At 34.4% G+C, this 22,839-nt stretch overlaps 1 protein-coding gene and 1 pseudogene across 1 annotated transcript in view; one reads left to right on the top strand and one right to left on the bottom strand.

The window, feature by feature from the left end:
• HOMER1 (homer scaffold protein 1) overlaps positions 1–22,839 on the top strand; it is a 113,582-nt gene that overhangs the window by 11,525 nt on the left and 79,218 nt on the right. The gene's annotated exons all lie outside the window — the stretch shown is intronic.
• LOC112480887 lies at positions 5,684–5,802 on the bottom strand (annotated as a pseudogene).

The raw sequence follows: 22,839 nt of genomic DNA, 5'->3' as shown, positions 1-22,839 counted from the left end.
AGACTCATTTAGACAGGGGTTTCTAACCCCTCAGTAAATAATAATAATGATAATAATAATAATAAAAAAATAATTTAGTTCAAGCTTAGTATTTTAGTGGTAAATTCATTAGATGTATCTTGTTTTCCTGTTAGATGGTTCTTAAAGAAAATGCATTCTAATTTTAAAGTAGTTAAATCTCTGCTCAATGCATTATATTTTCAATACATTGAAATCTTTCTCATAAGCGATTTGATATTATTACATGTGTTTGGTATAGAGTTTCCAAAATTGATAAATTCTACCAAAGTTCTGTTAACTGCCCTGGTAGTTATGGGCACATGAACCTCTGGAATACTTACATAGGCATGGTCTACTGAAGTGTTTAGACCAGAAAAAGAAAGCTTGAGATGTTGTTACCTTTTAACATTTTTCCTAGGGCTTAATGCTGGATCAAGAGACCCATAAGTGTAAGTACCAGCTGTAGCATACAATTTCTGAATCATCATGAGATAGCTGAAAGTTTCTCGATTCTCTAGAATTCTTGAGAAAAGTTTGGATTAGATTGTATCCAGATTTAAAATTATTATTCTTTCTGAAATTTCTCCCAGAATTCCCAAACTGATCCTATCATTGGCTGGGGAGAAAAATGTGTGAATGTATAAGATAGAGGCAGTAGGGATTGGTGGGGACCGTTGGAAAGTGAAGATAATATGTTGTGCCATAGTATTAGTAGTATTCATTGTGTTCTAAAAACCTTCTGGTGAAAGTTACGCATCTGAAGACTAATCTCTTATTTGGCAAACATTTTTTGAGCTCCTACTGTGTGCTAATGACTGTGATGCTCTAATCTAGGTCGGTTACAGCAAGTTTGGAAATGCTTAAACTCTTGACTAAAGAAGGAAGACCAGAGCCTAGCAGGGCTGCGGCAGAAATTAACATTAGATTAGTGGTTCTCTATTTTGAACCTGCATCAAAATCACCTAGGGGGCTTGTTAAAAACACAACTGGGCTTCATCCCAAGTTTTTGATTCAGCCGACTTTGCTGTTCTAACAAATTCCCAGTGGATGCTGATGCTGCTGGATCAAGGACCTTACATTGAGAGTCATTTCATTTGATAAATGAAGCTTACACATGTGAGAAACTCTGTGTTGAAAAGTGTCAATGATCCTTGAAGCTTTTACCCCTTGCTTGCTATAATTAGAGTTTTGAACTGAGGAGAAAAACCCTGATTGAGACTTGTATCTATTTTTTATAAGCTAAAAGATTCAGGACTACTTGAAACTGATCTTTATCTCTTCAAACCTGATTACTTTCAGCAGCACTTACCAGTTATGCCCATTTCTTATTTCGGGTGACTTCTGTTTTCTGGCATTTTCGAATGTATTATTTTAAAAACTACCTGACACTACTTTGACTCCTGAAGTTTTATGTTTTTGGAGGAAGTATAGTTTCCTTCTAAGTTATTTATTCTGCTTAGTTTGTTCACATGTTTATAGTGTTAGTTCTCTATTGCCGCATGACAAATAACCACAATTTTAATGGCTCAAAACAACACTCGTTTATCTTACAATTTCTGAGTCAGGAGTCTGGGCACCTTAACTGGGTCTTCTGTCACAAGGCAGCAGTCAAGGTGGCAGCTGGGACTAGAGTCTCATCTGTGGATCAGTGTTGTCTTCAAAGAGCATGTGAGGTGTTGGCTGAATTTAGTTCTTTGCAGCTGTAGAACTCAGAGGCTGTCTATGAGGCCATCAGGAGGAGTCCCTCTCTGGTGCTTCTTCGTTTTGAAGAAGTCTCCCAAATAAGTCAGGGCCATTCAGGATAACCTCCCTCTTGATTAACTGAAGGTCGACAGATTAGTGACCTAATCACCACAGGTGTTATCCCATCCTATGCAACCCTTCTAATCACTCTCAAGGAGAGAGTTTTATGCAGAAAGTGTCCACCAGGGGGCAGTAATTTGGGGGCCCTCTAAGAATTCTGTCTGCTACACCACAACAAATACCTATGAATATTTTCCAAGGGCTCAAACATGAATATATTCATTTCATTTTTTTTTTAACTTTAAGAAATCTGTAGTGCTCTGCACTCCTGGTCCAGTATGGATTGGTTACTCTTTAGGAATACTTGTGTACTCCTCAGAACAGACTTTAAAAAAAAAAAATTTTTTTTTTTTTTTTGGCATTTAGTTTCCTGTTTCCTGGACACTGTTTTCTTTTTTGGTTTACACATTTTACTGAAGCTCGTTTTCCTGCAGTTACCTGAAGATGGCTAAATAGAAGGTAGCATTTTAGAGACATAGTATATGAAAATATCTTCCCTCCTTCAACCCTTAATTCCTTAATTGAATCTAGATCTCTAGATAGAAAGTAATTTACCTCTCATTATTTTGAAGGTGCTGATCCATTGTCTTCTGGTTTCCAGTGTTTTTGTTAAAGCCTGCTTTTTTTTTCTGATTCCTCTTCCTTTGTGTGTGACTTTCCTCCACTTTGGAAGGTTTTAGGACTTTCTTTTTTTTCTCTGCTGTTTAAAAATTTCATGATAGGGTGTGTGGGGTGTTTTTGTTTTTGTCGGTTTTGCTTTTTATTTTATCATATGTTCTTTTGATCACTGCTGGGTCCTTTCAGTCTGTCAACTCCCTGAAGTTTAGGATATTCTTTTTAAAAAAGTATCATATATATTTTTTCTTCTCTTTATGAACTATAAGTTGAATGGTAAACTTTTGTCTTATCTACTTTTTTTCTTTTTATTCTGCCTTCTAAGGAAATTTCCTTGACTTCATCTTCTAATACTTCTATTGGATTTTTAATTTCCATATAATTTTTAATTTCCAAGTCCTCTTTCTCAAACATCTCGTTTACTGGAGGACATTGTATTGTTTTCTATTCCCTAAATTTTTTCTTGTGTTCTTTTTTTTGTTTGTTTAGTTTCTTCTTGTTGGAAGCTTTCCTGGAATATCTGGTGATCCTCAACTATGTATAAGAGTGAGATACAAAAAGCTAATTAGAAGCTTTTTGTGATTCAGTGAGGCCTGTCACCAGCGGGCTTTATGTTAGGCGTTTAGGTGGTAACCTGGCCTTTTTCTTGGGTGGTCCCCAGGTGTCAGTAAGTAGAGATCTGTTCTCTGAGGTTGTAGGCCTTTTCTCTGAGATTGTTCAATTACTCTAGAGAACTATTTTTCTATATATACCTCTTGGCATTCTGAGAGCACGGTAAGTATATTCTTCCAGTTTATACATAGGAGGCATATTACCTGCTGTGATCTGAAAAACACAAAGGGAAGGGTTTTTGAAGGAGCATGGTTTGGTTTGCCAGCTTTCTCTCAGTGCTCTTATTTTAGGTCTCACTCTTGTCTTCTGCTGTTGGGAAAGGTAGTTGCTTCACCTTGGAGAAAGGAAAAGGGAAGGGCTTTCTCATTACTCTGTTATTTAAACTTTCAGTCAACTCTGTAATTTCAGCCCCATACCTCATACCCTCTTCTGCAGTTCCTTTGCCCCTAAATTCTGGCCAGCAAGTTGTTCACTTATGGTTCCGTCTTTGTAAGCGCTGTACAGTTTCCTTGGCTTTACCAAGTCAGGTACTATTCTTTCTGTCAAGACTACGTCTTTTAAAACTGTATTAAAATTACTTATGCACTGTTGTCACTTCAGTTCTTTGGTGTTGTGGGTTTATACCTTTTTTTCCCCTTGACTTCATTTTAATGGAATTTTAGAAAAGGAAGATAAATGTGTGCAATTACTTGGCCATGTTTGACCAGAATCACTGAGGCTTAGCATTTGAATTTATATAAGGCATCTTTCAGAATGTGTTGACATTGTTGACGGTTAATTGATTAGAATTTAGTGGATGATTAAGTGTTGACTTTCAGAAAAATCTCTTCCTGTTACCATCATCTGAAAACTAAATGCATGATGTAAGCACATCTTAAAATTAAAAGTTAAAATTGATTATCATCCCAAACCTCAGCAAAACAAAGCACTTACTCTCTCAATTGTGTCCGGTAACTAAGGTGTTGCTACAGTTTATGCCCTATCACTGTGCCTCTTGAGCGCTTGTAACAAACATTAAGCACTTACTTTGTGTCATGAGTCATGCTAGGCATTGGCAATGCAAAGATGAGTAGACAGCCATGTGAACAAGAAATTACGTTACTGTGATCTAAGTGCTACAATAAAAAGATGTACTTTGTGTTTGAGAACACAGAGAAGGAAGTGCCCACCTCCGCCTGGGAAAGTCAGAAAAAGCTTCACAAAGCCTGGTACATTTGTTTTGAGCCTTAAAGAACAAATAAGAGTTTATGAGAAGATGGGGGTTGGCAGTGGGGAGAGGGAAAATGTATGAGGGGCCTGTTAGGGCATTTTCGGCAGAGTGTGTCATAGGTAAAGTTTCAAAGGTGACATAATGCTAGTTAAAAAGTTAAGGCAGTTTGGCATAACTTGGTTATAGTACAAAAGTATATTTGACTAGAAAGTTAGTTCAGTGCCAGATGATGGCTGTGTGTCATGTTGGAGGATTGCTCTTTTTCTCTAGATTAGTGGGCTCCACATATTTTTGATATATGCATATCAATGAAAAATTTCGAACATTCATTTATCTATGTGTGTTTATAAATTACATGTTCTATGTTTATATACGTTATACATATATTATAAAATATACACAAGAATAGAAGTGAAAGAAAACTAACTTCCTCTTGTACTCCACTTTAGAGGCCACTGTTTTAAATAATGTTGATAAAAGGAACAATTTTAAGCTTGCATAATTATTAGCATGCCTGTGTTTTAGATTAACTACTCAGGCTGCAATATGGAGGAAGTTTTGGACTCGTGGGAGGTTTTGTGTGTGTGTGTGTGGGGCGGGGGGAGAGAAAGAGAGAGAAATGGATGGAGGTCTTGGAGACCCTCAAATTTAATTGTGTAATAGGTTAATTGCAGCAATTTAGTCAAGAGTAATGGCTTGAATTAAGATAGAGTAGAACAGGGGATGGATTCAAAAGAGATTTAATTTAAGTAGTATCTATAGGAATCGACAGTGAACTATATAGCTATAGAAAGGTAAGGAGATTGGTGTGGGCAGCCTTTAGTTGAGATAGGAAACCAGCTGGTGGCTGCATTTAAATTATCGACACTCTTAGCTCTGTGATTTGGGGCAGGTTACTTATGTTTTGCATGTCTCAGTTCCCTCATCTGTAACCAGGAGAAGAGAAGCAAGTTTGCAGTGTGGTGAGATGATGAATTGAATAAAAGTTGAAGTATTTATGACCATCCACATGGGAATGTCATAACTGGATATCCAGGTCTTGTATTCAAGAAAAGCGAACTGTCAAAAAACCAGGAAAGGGAGTTTCAAGAATTGAGTGGCCAAGATGAAATGCAGCAGAAACATCAAATGAGGCAAAAAGTATCTATTAGATTGGGTAAGTAGTTGTCCTTGAACAACCTTACCTTGAGAAGTTTGACCAGCCAAATTGCCATGGAGTGATGGTGAAAATTGCCACGGAGTGATGGTTATGGTGCTGATGAAGGAGAAGAAAGCAAAGACTAGAAGTACAGACTTCTCTTTTAAGACCAAGCTTCTTCATTTTTTAAAATTTTTTAAAACTTAATTTTATTTTTATATTTTAGGTGAGGCAACCAACCCTTGGTTGACCTCACAGGTTGCAAAGACCTCGTCAGCTTACAATCCCTTATTTTTTATTTTTCACACCTACAGCACCTCGTCTTTCTAGGTGGTCTCCCATCCAAGTACTGACCAGGCCCGACCCTGCTTAGCTTCTGAGATCAGACAGGATCTGGCTTGTTCAGGGTGGCGTGGCTGTTGACTAAGACCAAGCTTCTTTAAAATAGAGTGTAGCTTCAGCAAGCTCTAGAGTTCAGGAATTTTTTTTTTTTTCTTTTGTTTTTCAAGATGGGATTAAGCATTCTTTTTCAGCCCTGGGGAAGGAGTCCATAGGTTATGGGTGTTTAAAAATTACAGAAGAGAGGGCTAATTACTCAGGAAAGAGCTGGGAGAAAATGCAATAGGGATAATTACAGAGGAAAGAGGTAGGAGGGAATAAGACCTGGAGCACAGGCAGAGTAGTTAACCTTAGGTAGGTGACTTTCTTCTCATAGACTGGAGGGAAGGGTGTAAGGAAAGTTATGATTAGATTAAGTTTGTAGTTAAAGGGCAGGAGACTAGGAGGGAGTTCTTAAGCTGGGGGAATCCATTTCCTCAATTCATTACTTTATTTAACAGATGTTTATTAAGTACGCATTATGTGTTCTAAGTATATGAGCTACATCTGTGAAGAAAGAGCCCTGCCTTCATGGCAGAATATTCTAGAAAATGATAAAAGACAGGCCATCTGCTGGGAATGTAGAGAATGAAGGCTGGTCATAGCCTTGGGAAGAAAGGTGAAGACTGAGAGAAATCATAAACTACCAGGAGGGCTCAGCTGAGGTTAAAGCCCCAAGTTTTGGTGCTCTTACTGTTGAAGCGGTCTAAATCTAGGTTGTTATGTACCTGAGGAGCAGAGAAATATGCGTTAGGGTTTTTATGGTCTCCATTCTACTGAAAAAGAAGCAAGGAAGAGGTATGTCCAATTTTTATAGCATTCTTTTAGAGTTATTTTAATATACCTCTTTTCCCCATCAGTTGCTCTTTTTCTACTAAGGGAACATTCTGTTATCTTGGGAAACCAACTTAGTAAGTATTAATACTAAGAATACCACCAAATTGTTTTGTTTTTTTTTTGTCTTTTCTGTGGAAAACTCGTGGGGAACCAAAGTGTAGAGGGGTTCTTTTTTTTTTAAATTAAGTTTGTTGGGGTAACATTGGTTAATACAATTATATAATTTTCAGGTGTACTTACAATTTGACTAGAGGGTTTCTTTAATAAGATTTTTCTTTTATATCTGGAAAAGCCACAGAAGTTAATTGATTGGTGTAAGCATTCGAACATTGCTCTGATTCCTACTGAGAACTCAGTATATTACTATTTGGAAGCATTTTTGCAACTTCAAGTTATCCTACCTTTCTTACTCTTGATAAATGTAAATATTTTTAGTCTTTCAGGACAGAGTGGGCTTTTGTTTTCTTTCTAGTCACTCAAAGTACCTTTACCCCTTTGCTTATTCTAATCTTATAATGACAACTTGGATAGCATTTTATTTTTAATGGAGACTTTCATGCATATACGTTATTGATCCTCTTAGCTCTGTAATTTTGGGCAGGTTACTTACGTTTTGTATATCTCAGTTCTCTGGTCTGTAAAATGGGGATAGAATTGTGAAAATTAAAGGATAAAATACAAACAAGGTTGTTACAGTGTTTTGTGGCATATATTAATTACTCAGTACATCACAGCTGTTATTACTATGATTTTTATACAATTACATTTCTGGACTCAGCAGAATTTTATTTTTTTAACTTCTAAATAGAGAATATAGCAAAAAAATTTAAGTTTTTATACTAAAGGCCAGAAATAAGTTTGTAGGTTTTATCTGCCCTGTTCTGATCAAATACCCATTAAAGCTCCCCCTCCCGCTGTATTTTTTGTCCAAAGAATTTATCTGCTTAATGTTCTAACTTCATTGATTATCTTGAAACTTTGGGGGCCTGGATAGAACCTTGAGAATAGTACACCTCAGTAAGGAAGTTGAAATTTAAATATATATGATATGAATAATCACTAATTCTACTGTAATAAATTTTATAAGTTACACTTAATACTGTTTTTATGAAAACACTTCTATATAGTTAAGCTGTCTTATTGGTCATCTTTTTAAGTCTACAGAAAAATATGTAAGTATCTGGTTTGGTCTTTTCTTAATATGTTCACCAGTTACAGGAATCTTTAAAGTGAGATTGAGTTATTCAGATTGAAGTTTAGTATGTAAAAAGTTAAGATCCAACAAATTAAAACATGCTCTTATTTATTACCTAAAATTGTTTCTAGATACTTATGATATCATTAGTTTAGACTGTAAGTGTCATGAGGGTAGGGACTGCCTTGTCTATTAATTCATTTAACAAATATTTATTGAGCAACCACTGTGTGCCCAGCATTCTTCCAAGTGCCGGTAATATGTCAGTGAATGTAAGAGATAAAAATCCCTTTCCTCATATTTTATTGTAAGTTGTATCTGGACTGTTTGGCACATGACAAGTGTTTGAGAATATTTTTCCTCCACACCCCTTTAGCTGCTCTAGAGGCTCAGTATAGAGATGCAACTATACCCCTTGCTTAGTCAGTTACTGCTAGGGGCTACAAATCAAGTTATACTAAGGGGCTTCATATGTCCCCTCTATAAGTCAGTCTGTGTGGGTCCTGGGAATCCCTGGAGGATAGTAAGCAGCAGAGTGGAATTTCAATTCATCTAAAAATGTTGCATCTATACAGTAGGAATACTAGTTTGACCTCAGGGCTATTTTTCTCTTTTAGTAATTTTGAATATTTGGTCAAATGAATATAAGTTAAAAATTGTAATATATTAACCTTTTCAAGTAGATTTTTTAAGTAGATGAAGGAAGGAACCTTAGAGATAAGCTATTCTGTTGTTGTTTTTTTTTTTTAAGTAATGTTTTATTTTTCTGTGTTCAGTTACAGAATTAATCTCTTATAAATTGGTACCTGTGTTATTTTTAAGTGAAGCAGTTGCAGGCTTTGCCCAAAGCCCAGTGCTAGCTGGTGGTAGAGCTTAGCCTACCATTGCTTGGCCTTGTGTTCTTTCCTCTAGAAAGAGAAATATGTACCATTTAGTAGACTAATCTATTAGGACAAGTCAATCTAAAAAATGGGTTGTTCAACGAGTTTATAAGTTTCTTGTCTTTTGAAATTCTGAGATCTTTCTCTTTTCTGAATCGTCAGAACTTTACATTACCTCTCTTATGGCATTTATCACTTTCTACTTTGTCTTCTATAAAAAGTTTTTTTCTAGATGAAACTTCTTTGAGAATAGGATATGTGTATGGTTCCTCTTTGTATATTCCCCACAGCTTGTAACAGAATGTCTAGCATTCACTAGGTACTCATTATTAAAAATATACTCAAAGAGATTGTATTTCAGGTTTGTTAACCCTGCAAACCCACAAGACTCTGTTTAGTCTACAACAATTTAAGAGGCTCTTTGGCTTAGCTTCAGTTCTACGTTTGAATTCTGGCTCCATCCTCAACGTGGCTGAGTGATCTTGAATAGGTCACTTATGTCATTTTCCTCATCTGTAAAATGGAAATGATATGTGCCCCATCCAGTTTTAAGATTTAGGTGACATACATACAAAGGATCCAATGCCTGATGTACTAACCGACACTCAATGGTAACTATTATTATATTTGAAGTTTATTTTCTATTACAAATGTGCATAAATTAGTAACAGTAGATAGCTCTATTACTATGTGAAAGACATACAATAACACAGAAAGAGCCATGGTGAAAAGTTGACAATATTTTGGTGTGGTCATCAGATTGTAAAGTTTAGGATTTTTAGTTTATTAATTATTTATTTGAGAAGTTTGGTTTGGGGCTCTGCGGACTGATTTACCCTATGAAAACTCAAAAGAGACTCAAAATATGTAAACTGGAATGACTATTAATAAGTCATTAGAAATACATCATCTTTCATAGAAAAAAATGCCACAGTGGAAGCAAAATTGCAATGAGAGGGTTGTTCGATGAGTAAGGGTACTTGATTTGATGTCTAGTGCTACAGTGGTCTCATGCATTGATCTCCACCTGGCACTCAGCTATGTCAGTGCCCCTTTTCCCCCAGAAAGTACTAGAGGCACTGACTAACCACTTTTCATAAATCCTTTGTTATAATTTACATAGTTAGGTGCTTTTGTGTTGCATGTTCTTTAAGGAGAAAACAGAACACTTAAGGAGGTTTTATTCTAAGTCATTAGCCTGTCATTCCTCTAAATTTACAGCCTCAACTTGGATTTGGGAATCTTAGGTAGACTTTTACATTTTTAAAATTTAAACTTTATATTAAATAAAAGTTTTAAGCATACAAAAACCTAAAGAGAATTGTATAATTAACCCCTGTGCAGCCATCACCCAGCTTCAACATATTCACATATGGCACATATTGTTTCATCGATACTGCCTGTTCCTCTCTATATTTAAAGCAAATCCTAGATATCATATAATTTTACTCATAAATATTATATATGTATCACTAAGAAATAAGGATGCTTTTTTAAAAAAGCAAATGTACAATACCATTATTTTACAAAAAGAAACCCCTAGTAATTCCTTAATATCTAATCAATGATCGAAGCTCCCCAGTTGCCTCAGTAGTGTCCTTTTTATCTTTGGATTGTTCAGATCAGCTTCCAGAAAAGGTCTACACAGAGCATTTGGTTGATAGAAGCCTCTTAATTTGAACAGTCTCCCCTCCTTTTCTTGCTGTTTATTTATCAGATTTGTCATGTAGTATTCTCCACATTCTGGATTTGGCAGGCTGTATCCTCATGGTATTACATAACATATTACTTGTTCTATTTATGGTAGTTAGATCTAGGTTTGATTGGATTCATGTTTGAAATTTTTTTCCTCCAAGTGTATGTCATAGGTGACGTGACATCATCTGTCTGTTGCATTACACCATAAAGCACATAACAGTGTCTTGACATTTCTCTTTTTGTATGTTAAAGTTGGTTATGGCGCTCAGTGTTATCAGCTTGATCCATCCATGATATTCTTTCAATGAAACCATTATATTTTAGTAATTCCTAATTTTATTTTTGAAGAGTACCTAGCTGTCAGACATTATTGCCTTTCTTCTAGTCACAATGATCTTTTAAATAGATTGGATCACAGACCACCCTGCTTAAAATGCAGTAGTGCTCCATTATTTATAAACTGTAGCTGAACTTCCTTCTATGGTCTATAAAGATCTCTATAACCTGGGCTTGATCTACCGTTATAAACCCCATTTTATGCCATTCTGTCCTTTGAGAGGAAGTATGGCATCATTCATAACATAGGCTCTTACACTAGACTTACCTGAGTCAATTTAACTGCCCTGTGCCTCAGTGTTACCATATTTAAAATCAGTATTTTAAGAGTGCCTGCCAACAAGATTATGTTCAGACAACATGTACAGATCTCTTAGAACAGTTTCACAGCGCGGTGCCTGGGTTCTGAGAGTGAGTGCCATAAGTGAACCAGGCTGAAGCTGAATGGCCTATTACAACCTAGTCTTGAAAGTCACACAGCATCACTTCTGCCTCATTATTTTGGTTTAGGCCATCATGAAGGTTCATTATACTTTAAGGAGAATGGACATCGACTCTACCTCCTGACAGGGGGATGGCAAGGTTCTAGGAGAGGGACAGGATGTGTTATTGCAGCCATCTTTGGAAAATGCATTTTATTACACACATGCTGTCGTCTGAGCCTGAAAACACTATGTCTGATTCCCATTTCTTAGCTAACTATCCAGTCTAAATTAGGTTCCTCTTCCTTCATTCCCATTGTACATTCTTTCTCTAGCTCTTTATTTTCCTTGGTAACACTGAACACAGTTTGTAATTATCTCTTTAAATTCCTGAAGACTAGAGCCTATTATATACCTACTAACTTGCATAGAACCCGTTGAAATGTTAAAATATATTATTTGTAACTTATAAATGTAAACACCATATATCACATTTTCACTAGGGAAAGCATAGTCCAGTCTTTGTGGGAAGGAGGGAACAGAGGTAGGGAAACACCAAGAGGCAGTCCTTTAACTCATCACATTTCATGTCCTATTGCTTAGTTTAGGGTGAGGATGTGGTGGAGCATGTATGTATAAATTTTGTGGGAGACAGAATGTGAAAGGAGTACATAGTTCAAATAGCTGAATTCTTACTTCTTTCTTTCTATATTTTTAAAGCCCAAGACCACAAATCTGTTTTATATTCCCCTATTATTTTAGTATACAGTTCATGGCAAGAGGCTTCTAGCTGGTCTGACAAACAAGCATGATACCCTAAGAAATATTCAGTACTCAGGGAGCAGTCAAGTAGGATGTACTTTACTCAAATAATGCTAATCAGACCCTCACTTAGGATCAGTGTTCTTTTACTTTTGACACAGATCTCACAAGACTAGTTATCAGGTTTCTCAGCCCCCAGGAGACCATGTACATTTAATATGATTATTGATATGATTGGGTTTAAGTCTACCATATTATTGTTTTCTGTTTGTCACATCTGTTCTTTGTTCCTCTTCCTCCTCTCTCTTTTACCTTATTTTGACATACGTCCTTGAATATTCTTTATGATTTTTTATCTACTTTATTGGCTTACTAAGTATAACCATAATTCTTTTTTAATTATTCTTTAGGGTTATTAGTACATAATCTTTAACATATCCCAGTCTACCTTCAGTTGGTATTAAATCACTTCACATAATAAGAACTTTATAATAGTATAGTATTATCCCCTATTTTTGTGCTATTATTATACATTTTACTTCTAATATTTTAAACCCCACAATACATGTTATCTTTTTACTTAAATAATCAATTATTTTTAAAAAGAATTTAAAAATAAGAAAGCAATGTTTTATTTACCCACTCATTTACCATTTTTGGCACTCTTCATTCCTTTGAGTAGATCCAGATATCCATGTGGTATCATTTTCTTCTATCTAAAATTTCCCTTTAACATTGTCTCACAGTACAGGTCCGCTGATGATAAATTCTTTCAGCTTTTGTGTGTCTGAGAAAACGATTTCACCCTCATGTTTTAAAGTTTTTTGTTTTTTTTTTTAAGGTAAAATTCACATAACGTGAAAGTAACCATTAACCATTTTAAAAGTGTATAGCATTTAGTACATTTACAATGTTTTGTAAGCATCACCTCTGTCTAGTTCCAAGACATTTTATCACCCTAAATTCACTTCCATTTTTGAAAGATATTTTTGCTGGGTAGAGAATTTTTGATAAGTTTTTTCCTTTTTTGTACTTTTAAGATGTTACACTATCTTCTGGCTTGTGTTTTCAGTGAGAAGTCTATCATTCTTATCTTTGTTCCTCTGTATGTAATGTGCCCACTACCTTCTGACTGACTATTCTTTGTATTATTGATTTTAAACAATTTAATTATGATGCTCGTTGATATAGTTTTCATGTTTCTTTGTGCTTTGGATTTGTTGAGCTGCTTGGGAAGTTTTTCAACCGTAATTTCTTTAAATACTTTTTCTGTTCTCCCCTCTTTGAGACTTCAATTGCATATATACTAGGCTACTTGAAATTGTTCCATAATAGGTACGTTGATACTCTATTTTTAAAGTTTTTTCTTCGTGTTTTTTTTAAATAGTTTTATTTCTGCATCTTCAAATTAAGTTGTTTTCTTTCCTTCTGCATTGTTTAACTTGCTGTTAATTTCATCCAGTATATTTTTCATCTCTAGAAAATTGATTTGGGACTTTTATGTATTTTATATATCTTAAAGTCTCCCCTTAATATGCTTATGCATTTCTCTGCCTCCTTGAACATGCTAACTATAGTTATAATAGCATCTTAATGTCCTAGTCTAACAGTCCTATCATCTGTGTCATATCTGGGTCTATTTCTATTGGTTGATTTTTTTGCTCATTATGGATTGTATTTTACTTCTCTGAATGTTAGATATTTGGAATTTTAGTTTATTGAGTGCTGAATATTTTTGTATATTTTTTAAAAATCTTGTAGGGCCTAATGAAAGAAGTAGGAGATTTTCTAATATTTACAAGGAATAGCTTGTATAGTTATAATGCTTATCTCAGATGGAGTGGAGAAATAGAATGTATTTTGTTAGAAGGGCAGTAACAAAGATTTATAACTTACGAGATTTTAAGTTTGTCACTGAGTTATTCAGAAATAGAGAAAAAATAATTTTAAGTCTAGTTTTGATATCAGACATCATTCTCTTCTTTTGGAGTAGTGAGAAGTCCTGGGGTTTGGAGTTAGTTTTGGATTCGATCCCAGAAATTACCAGCACTAGCTGTGACCTTTGGCCAATATTTAAATGCCACCGTCTTCCAACAAGGTTTTTTTTGTTTTGTTTTGTTTCGTTTTTAAAATCTAACTTCTTTTAGGGTTATTTTGAGATGGAAACGTGAATATATGTAAGGTATTTAATGCAATAGTAATTCAATAAAATGTTAATTTCTTCCTCCACCTTTTCCCCTACCTTCAGCTGTTTCATTTTGCAACAGTTATTTCTGGATCACATGTTGGTTTGATCTTTAGTGAAATGGGGAGAAAAATAGAGTCACTACTGAACTACTCTTGTTACTCTTGATCAGTTACTGTAACTCTCCCCATGGCAATGATTTGTTATTCTTGAAATTTAATTTTTACCAAATTACACTGCAGTTGAAGATACCCAGATGACAAACAAATCACCTAAAATTGCTTTAATAAATTTAAAGTTGCTTCTGTTACTGTTTTATGCTGGTTTTCAGTAATTCTGTCTCTATTAAGTAAATATATTATTTGAGATACATGAATAAAATCTTAATTTTAATGGATTAGAATAAACTAATGGTGGAGGGTTAATAGATTTTAACTGAAGATTTTTATCATCTCTTATTGTATTAGTTTCTGATGTCTGCTGTTACAAATTACCACTAAACTGGTGGCTTAAAACAGTGCATATTTATTCTCTTACAGTTCTAGATGTCAGAAGTCCAAAATCTGTTCCACTGAAATCGAGGTGTCAGCAGAGCCATAGTTGCTCAAGGGCTCTAGGGGAGAATTGATTTCCCTGTCTTTTCGAGTTTCTTGAGCTGTGTTCCTTGCATTCGTGGTTCATAGCTTCTTCCTTCATCTTTAAAGCCAGCAGTGTAGCATCTTTCAATTTCTCTTTCTCTTTTTATATCATAACCTTTATCTCTAGTTAAGTTAAAGGACACCTTCTTATAAGGACACTTGTGATTACATGTAGGGTCCACCCAGATAATCCAAAAGGAATCTGTCCATCTCAATAGCCTTAACTTAATCACAGCTATAGAAATCTCTTCTGCCAAATAAGGTATCATTCAAAGATTCTAGATGGTAGGACCTAGATATCTTCAGGGACCATTATTCAACCTTACACAGTTATTTAAAGGGGATATCAACACGTCCTATTTTTCAAGTGATAAGAGTGTTTTTTATGCAGTCCTGTATTAAAAAGTCTGTTAACTGACATGTTCTATTGATCTCCCCTTTTCCACTGACTATAGCTTCACCTAGTGAAGTTTGTTTTTTCTCCTAACTACATCAGTGTCACAGATATTTAGTTGTGATGATTCTAAAGAAAAAGACTATCTTAAAATTCACATCATTTTTAAAGAATTAATGAGTACTTTCTACAGTAATTCCTATAACCCACTTTATAAAACTTACTTTTATGGAATTTAGCCTATGTGTGCATTTGTGTGCGTGCGTATGTGTAGGAATTCTGTAATGGTTCAGACAGCTTTTACAGAAAGTATACACAACTTCCACACAAGTACAGCTTGTTAGGGAATTACATTTTAAAAACTGAAGGAAAACATTTTCCTGGGAAAACTCCTTTATCAGAGGTGTAGTGTTCAATAAAATGCTGGAAGAATCAAACTCTTAGATGTTTTTGCTAGAAGGAAACCAAGTCAAGATAGGGAAAACAGTGGGTAGAGGAGCGGAAAAGGTTTTCGTACATATACAGTTCCTGTTTTATCAAAATATGCATATTCTTCCTATCATGTAATCCCTTTCAGAAATACCACATGTGATGAAATCTAGCCAGTGTAGAAGCAGATGTGAGATACTTTGAAATTAATAATTCCTAGTCTCAAAGACCAGTGTTTTCACCTCACATAGGCCTACACTACTACTGTCATTGTATTCTGTTAGAGAGGTAGAGTCATTCTCTTACAGAAGGAAAGCTCAAGAACTGTAATTAGCATGATTAAAAATAAGTTTTTGGGTTTAGCCAAGTCACAGTATAATTTCAGTGAGTGTTATATTATAAATTATTTCCAAAATACAAGTAAAAGCTAAGTGGTAGCAGTGCACATATATAACATTCCATGAAAACACTTAAGTACTCTTAACAGTGCTTAACATGCGTAGTAATCATAGTCGTGTAGCAGTACTATCCCACAACTATCAACAAAATTTCAGGCAAGGGCCAGGTGAGAGTTTGTTTAAAGCAGTAAACTCAGGTTTACTGACAAAAGAATTCTTTTCCCACGCAAGGAGTCAGTATAGGATAAAGTTGTGGGCTCTCAAGCCAGACTGTTTGTATGCTGGCCCTGCCATGTGTCATCATAAGCAAATTATATACCCTCTCTATGTCTCAGGTTCCTCATCTTCAAAAGAGGAGTAATAGTTAACTACCTCACAGAAGTTGAGAGGATTAAATAGCACAGGCATAGTGCTTATAACAGTGTCTGACCAGCTGGTACTCTCAAAAATGTTAATTATAACTAAAGAATTTACCACATATTCATTTTATAAGTTTGGGCTTTTGTTTTCAGGCTTAAGAGTGGCATATTTCAATTTCTCAATTCTATTTGAATTATCCAATCTATGGCTTTCTTCCTTTGGCACAAATGATGTAAGTTGTTAATTTGTGTTCTCGTTAATTAATAAAAGGAAAACAGTTGAGATATCTCATCATTCCAACTGCAAAAGGTTTAAAACTATCAACTTTTTTTCTGTCACTATTTTTAAAATTCAAATACTAGTGTTTAAGCTATTCAATATTTATTATATTAGATATGTAATCTTTTTGTTTCTACGGAGAATTTTCAGTAATTTGTAAAATCAGGAACAAGGTAAAACAGGACAGTTAAAAATATAGTGTTGAAGTAGATGAGTCCATGTAGTAGATGCCTGAGATGAGATCATTACTAGAGTGGAAACAGTATATGGCTGAGTTTCTTGGCAAAGGAGCGAGAAGTGTGTTCCCTTGTAGTCTTGTTTAGATACAATAGCAAGCAGACAAGTTTTTTCCCAGCACTGTCATATGAGATACTGAGTAATATGGAGATCCAATGGGAATTACTTTTATCACTCTGTTAAAAGATTCAAGGGAGAACTTTAAATCTTAATTCAGTGAAGGCTTTCTTCTAGGGAATTGAGATAAACCGAAATTTGCCTTCTGACTATATTACTAATACGGAGTCGGGGTTAGTCTTAGAGAATTTAGAATAGTTAACACATTCCTTAAACAAATACTTCGAAACTATTGCCAAAGTACCATAGTGGTAGAAAAGAGTAAATGCATTTAGGATACTGGGGATAAGGAATCAATATTTTTTAAAGTGTACGGCTTAATTTATAAATTTATATAAATTTGCATTCTTCATAGGCTAGCCATGTTTATTTTTGATATGATTTTGTTATAACCATGATGTAAAATCGTTGTAGGATGACATGCCGGGCTCATGCTGCTGTTTCTAGTACCGTGTTGTTAATACCATCCCTTCCTCTTCTTGAGAAATAAGGCTTACTTGTTTTTCTCAAATGTCTGAAAAGAGCATTCAGTTGAGGCTCAAGAGCTCTTTTTCACATGATGAGTGGATGTTTTTGACTACAAAAGATTTAAGATTTGGTAAAACTACTTTGTTGGACTTCTGGGTATGACTTTTGTAGAAGAACTGAAAAGAACTGGTCCTAAATAGTCACCAAATAGTTGGATGAGGCAATCTTAATTGGAGTTCTGATATTGTCTGCTTAATTATTGTGGAATGTCTGCCAAACACAAAAGCTTTAGTAAAATTGATGCTTTTTCTGTTTAACAATTGGTTCAGCTAATGTTTATACTACTTGTTTAGTTAGTTAAGTCATCATCTTCTATGCTATGTTTGCAGGAGAGCCAGTTAGGGAACTTTCTCCAGCTTTAGATGACTGGCTTTCTTGAGTTGATATTTTTATGGGATCCCTTATGACGAGCTTGTTGGTTCACAATTAAAGCCACACAGGTAGTTAGTTATAGGTTTACTTGTTGTGTAGGATAACTCTAGGTATTGTTAAACACCATAAAGAGAATTCTGAGCATACCTACTTGACGGAAAAACTTGGCATCAGTGGAGATTTGTGGCCATTTTGTAGAAAGTATTCTACAGGCAAGAGTGTCCCCAAATTTGTATTTACTAGATGAATCCATTATCACTAGGACTGTAATATTTTTAACTGTCATTCACTTAAAAAAAATTAAGGCATATATTCAATAAAATATACAGATCTGCAGCTCTCTGAATGTTTACATATAAATTTATATGTGTAATGACCAAGATAACCTTTTACTAGATGTATTTTTAAAGGAAGAAAATACACTACATTAAAATTGTCTGCTTTAAAGTTTTTTTCTTATTATACATGAAATACATGTTTACATATTGAAAAATTGAGATAAGAAAATAAGTCATTTGTAATCTCACCACCAAGAACTCTAAATGTCTTGGTATAAAATCATTTATTAAGTATTTTCCATGTGCAATAATATGTGCCAGATATTTAAGTTGCTTGGAACATAGCAGTGATTAAAAAGACAAGATTCTTGCCCCCGAACAGATAATACTTTAGCTAGGGGAGAGGGACAATAAATAAAATACATTTGCATGTCAGAAATGTGATGTGCCATGGGCAAGAGTGAAAGAAGGGAAATAAATATATAGAGTCCTGGAAAAGGAGAGGAAAGGCTGCAATTTTTATATAGAGCAACCAGGAGTGGCCATACTGTTACTGAGAAGGTAACACATGAGGAAACACCTGGAGGAGGCAAAGGAAGATGCTAGACAGATTTGAGGAGAAAAAGTACTTCAGGCAAAAGCCTTGAGGTGTAGGGAGTGCTTGGCATGTTTGAGAAGCACAAGGAGAAAGGTCCAGCGTGGCTGAAGCAAAAGACAGTGAGGGGCAGATCCTGTAGTGGTCCTTTCTCCTGCTACTACGTGAGAATCACCGTGGAAGCTGGGCTGCCCATCCACTGATTGTGGTGGTGGACGTGATTGAGAAACACTGTTACAAGGCCTTTAAGTCTAAAGGACTCTGATGTTTACAATGAGATGGGGAGCCACTGGAGAGTTTTGAGGAATGACCTACCTGATTTAGGTTTTATTACTTGAAACGCTATATTACAAAAATTTCCACATGTACAATAAAGTAGAAAGTACAACTCTCCTGTACTGCCATCATCTCACCCACTTTGGTGCCCGCCTATATTTTGTCTTACTTGCTTTGTAGTGACCCCTTCACCCTTTTTTTCCTTGGAATATTTTAATGCTATCTTGGGTTTTTAGAAGGATCATTCTGGTTTCTTTGTTGAGAGAAGGGGAGGTAGGACAAGGGCTGAATATAAGTATATCCTCCAAGTATGTTTTATTTTGTAAGCATATAGATACCTTTTTTTAAACAAAATTGAATTATACTGTATACACTTTTATAAACTATTTTCATTTACTGTATGGGACATCTTATGTCACTGAATATTCTATAACTTTTTGTTCTTTAGTTGCTACATAGGATTCTATTATGGATGTACCATAATTTCTTTGATCTTTCATTATTGGACATTTTAATTTACAGTCTTCGGTTATCAGAAACAATGTGGCAGTACATCTCTGTAGCTAAATCTCTGCATATATCCATGATTATTTCCTTAAGGTAAGTTCCTAGAATGAATTGTTATGTCAAAGGATATGCACAGAAATTTAAAGGTTTTTGATATGCATTGTCAGAGTGGTTTCCAGAAAGACTTTACTAATTTATACTCCTACCAGCTGCTCCTGAAAGTGTTAGGTTTCCTTTAAACTCTCACTACTACTAGCATTGAGGTTTTTTTCATTAAAAAAAAAAATTAAGATTTCCTATTTTGACGGGTGAAAAAATGATAACTCATGGAAAAATGATAACTCATGTTTTAATTTGCAGTTCTTTGGTTTCTAGTGAGGACAAATGCCATTTTAAAATCTGCGTTTTAAAAATATAGTTTATTCACATTATTTGCTAGATGTGTGACTTTGGATAAATCATTTAGGACCTATGTTTTTGTACTATGAATTGGGTATGGTATCCCTGCTTCCTAGGGTTTTCACAAACAAATAAAAAAATTTTGTGTGCCCAGGTTTTTAAACTTTGAAATTTTGACCATTATCCACAGTAAAAAAAATACATCTTATGTTGTGCCAAACATATAGAAATATGTAGTCAAAAGTTTCATGGAATAGCACATATACCCATTCCAAATATGATGCACTCTGGTATTTTCCATTCTCATTCATCTTTTTGAATGCCCATTGTTAGCTATTAGATTGATCATGACCCTCTGGGTTGTGACCCAGTGTTTTAAAAACACTGCTATAAACTGTGGAGTGCTATATCTTGTTAGGGGCTCTTTTATCTGTAGTGATTATTTCTTCAGGTGCCTCAGAAATCAACATCCATTTATCTCTACTAAGATTCATTTCCAGAAAAGCTAAATAGGAAAAATTCCTCAAACCTAGCTTTCTGTATTCCTATATCAAATTTTTGGCCACTGAAAAATGTTAAATACCTTCACAGTCAGAAAATTTATTTCTTTGGGTTTCTGTAATACAATGACTAAATGATCAACACCACTATTGTGAAATAGGTCTAATGCATTTGAGCAAAATCACTCTATCATCACAGGGATTATATTTGCAAAACTCTGAATTGGGATAGAGCATCTGACAGTTTTGTCTATAATTTTTGTTACCTGAAAAGCTGATAAAAAATGGAAAACAAAATAAACAAATAAAAATTTAAGAAATACATCATTATGAAAAAAAGAATACTTTAAATAAAGCATCCTTATAAAAGGATATATAAAAAATGGAAAACATCACATTTAGTTATATTTAATACAGCCCTTTTTCAATAGAAGAAATAAAATAATACAAAAGCTAGATAATCTGAGAACTGAGAATGTGGGACTACAATACATAAAATACCAGGTGCTGTTCATTGGTAGACTTAGAGCTAAGCTACTACCTGAGGACCAGTCAGGAAGGAGCTAGCCAGATGTAATTAGTAGTTGTGGCTAGAGAAAACTTGATCAGATGAAAGTGAAAATCACTTTCAAATCTGAGGGATGTTGGAATGAAAATTGCATAGAGAAACAGAGTGGGAATGGATTGGTGGTGGTGGTTACTATTTGAAAAACATCCGGGAGTTTAAGCTATTTGACAATAGAACTGTTTTGTTATTTTTGGTCTCTAGTTTAGCATTAAAGTTATTTTGTTTATTTTTTTAACGCTAAGCCTGAAAAATTTTAAATGACTGAGTTAAAAATTTAACTGATAAGCATTTACCACTCCTTCACTCACCCCTCCACAAAGGAAACATTTTGAGGAATGTCAGGAATAATTTGTTATATAAAAATAACATTACCAAAGAACTGCAATTTACCTTTGAAAAAGAGCAGAATGTATATGTGATATCTATACTATTCTGATTTTTAAACATTAAATGTCATCAGATTTAGAAAAATAACCAACTCTGCCATACTCTAGTGGTGTTAACCTTAATTAAATGTCTGTATGTAGTTAGAATTGTATATATGGATGTTCCCATACATACGGTTTGAGTGCTGAATTTTTGATTTCGGTGTTTACTCTCGGGAGCTAAAAGGAGGTTTTATAGAAACTTAGGAAGAAGTGTAGAAATTCATTGGGCTTAAATGGCCCCAAAATACATGAAAAACTCCTCAGCTTCACTAATAATCAGATATGCAAATTAAGGCAACAATGAAATACCACTTTATGTCCATCAGCTTGGCACAAATTAAAGATGTTACTTAGATTTTAACCATTGTTGGGAGGAAATGTTAAGAGTATAAATTTGTACATGTGCTATGAAGAGCACTTTGGAAATATGCTATGGTGCAGACCCTATGACCAGGAATTCTGCTTCTAGTATATCTCTTGCATGTGTACACAAGTAATCAGTCAGGGGCATTGTTTGCAAAAGTGCCAAAATTGGAACAACCTGTATGTTTATCAGTAGGGAAATGGCTACATAAAATAGTCCAGTATTTTCTACTTGAAATACAGTGTGAACACATATATAATTTTAAACTTAGGTTTAAAGTTTTTAAAAAGTGAAATCAATTTAAATATTTTGACATGGTATATCTAAAGTCTTATCTTTTTGACGTGTCATTAATATAAAAACCATTGAGGTCATTTAACATTTTTTTTCATTCTAAGTCTTTGAGATCCATTATGTATTTTGCACGTAGAGCCATCTTAGTTTGGATGCTAAAATTTTTATTGAAAATACTTGATCTGAATTTGAATTTCATAAAATGTAGTTGAAAGGCTAGTAACTACTATATTGAATAGTGCAGTTCTGCTCAAAACTTGGACTTTTGCACAGCAATTAAAGTAAATGATTACATATGTATAAAATAAAATGTGGTTGATTATTCAAATTTTGCAGCATCCGTAAGAATTCTAGAGAAATGGTTTGAGGTTTTATTATTTGTTTTGAGCAATTAAAAGTATTCAGAATAATATAGGTAATATAGGGAAAACATCCATGCAACAACTATTCAGATGTAGCAAATGTTAACATTTTGCCAGAATACTTTCAGATTTTTTTCCCTATATTTTTTAGAATATATATTTGTTCAGATGCTAAATGGATTGAGTATCCACTTGATTAGTTTGTAGTAGATATAAAGGAAAAGAATACCTAAGGGCATTACTGCTCCTTGAAATATTATTGGCATTAGAATTAAATAATCTTTTAATATTTAATTCATTTTAAAAGTTTTTAAGAATTGGATGTTTGCTAGACAATTATTTTAGATTTAGGAATATGCTACCTATATTAATTAGAATTAAATTCTCATTAACATGAGGCTATTTTCCTTAGATTTCCTTAGTGTGTATTGTCGTTTCGTGGGA

This window comes from Pteropus alecto, unplaced genomic scaffold (assembly GCF_000325575.1).
Source record: "Pteropus alecto unplaced genomic scaffold, ASM32557v1 scaffold20, whole genome shotgun sequence".
NCBI classification, from domain to species: domain Eukaryota; kingdom Metazoa; phylum Chordata; class Mammalia; order Chiroptera; family Pteropodidae; genus Pteropus; species Pteropus alecto.
Note: the sequence above shows the minus strand (reverse complement) of the source record. Positions and strands in the feature narration are given on the sequence as shown.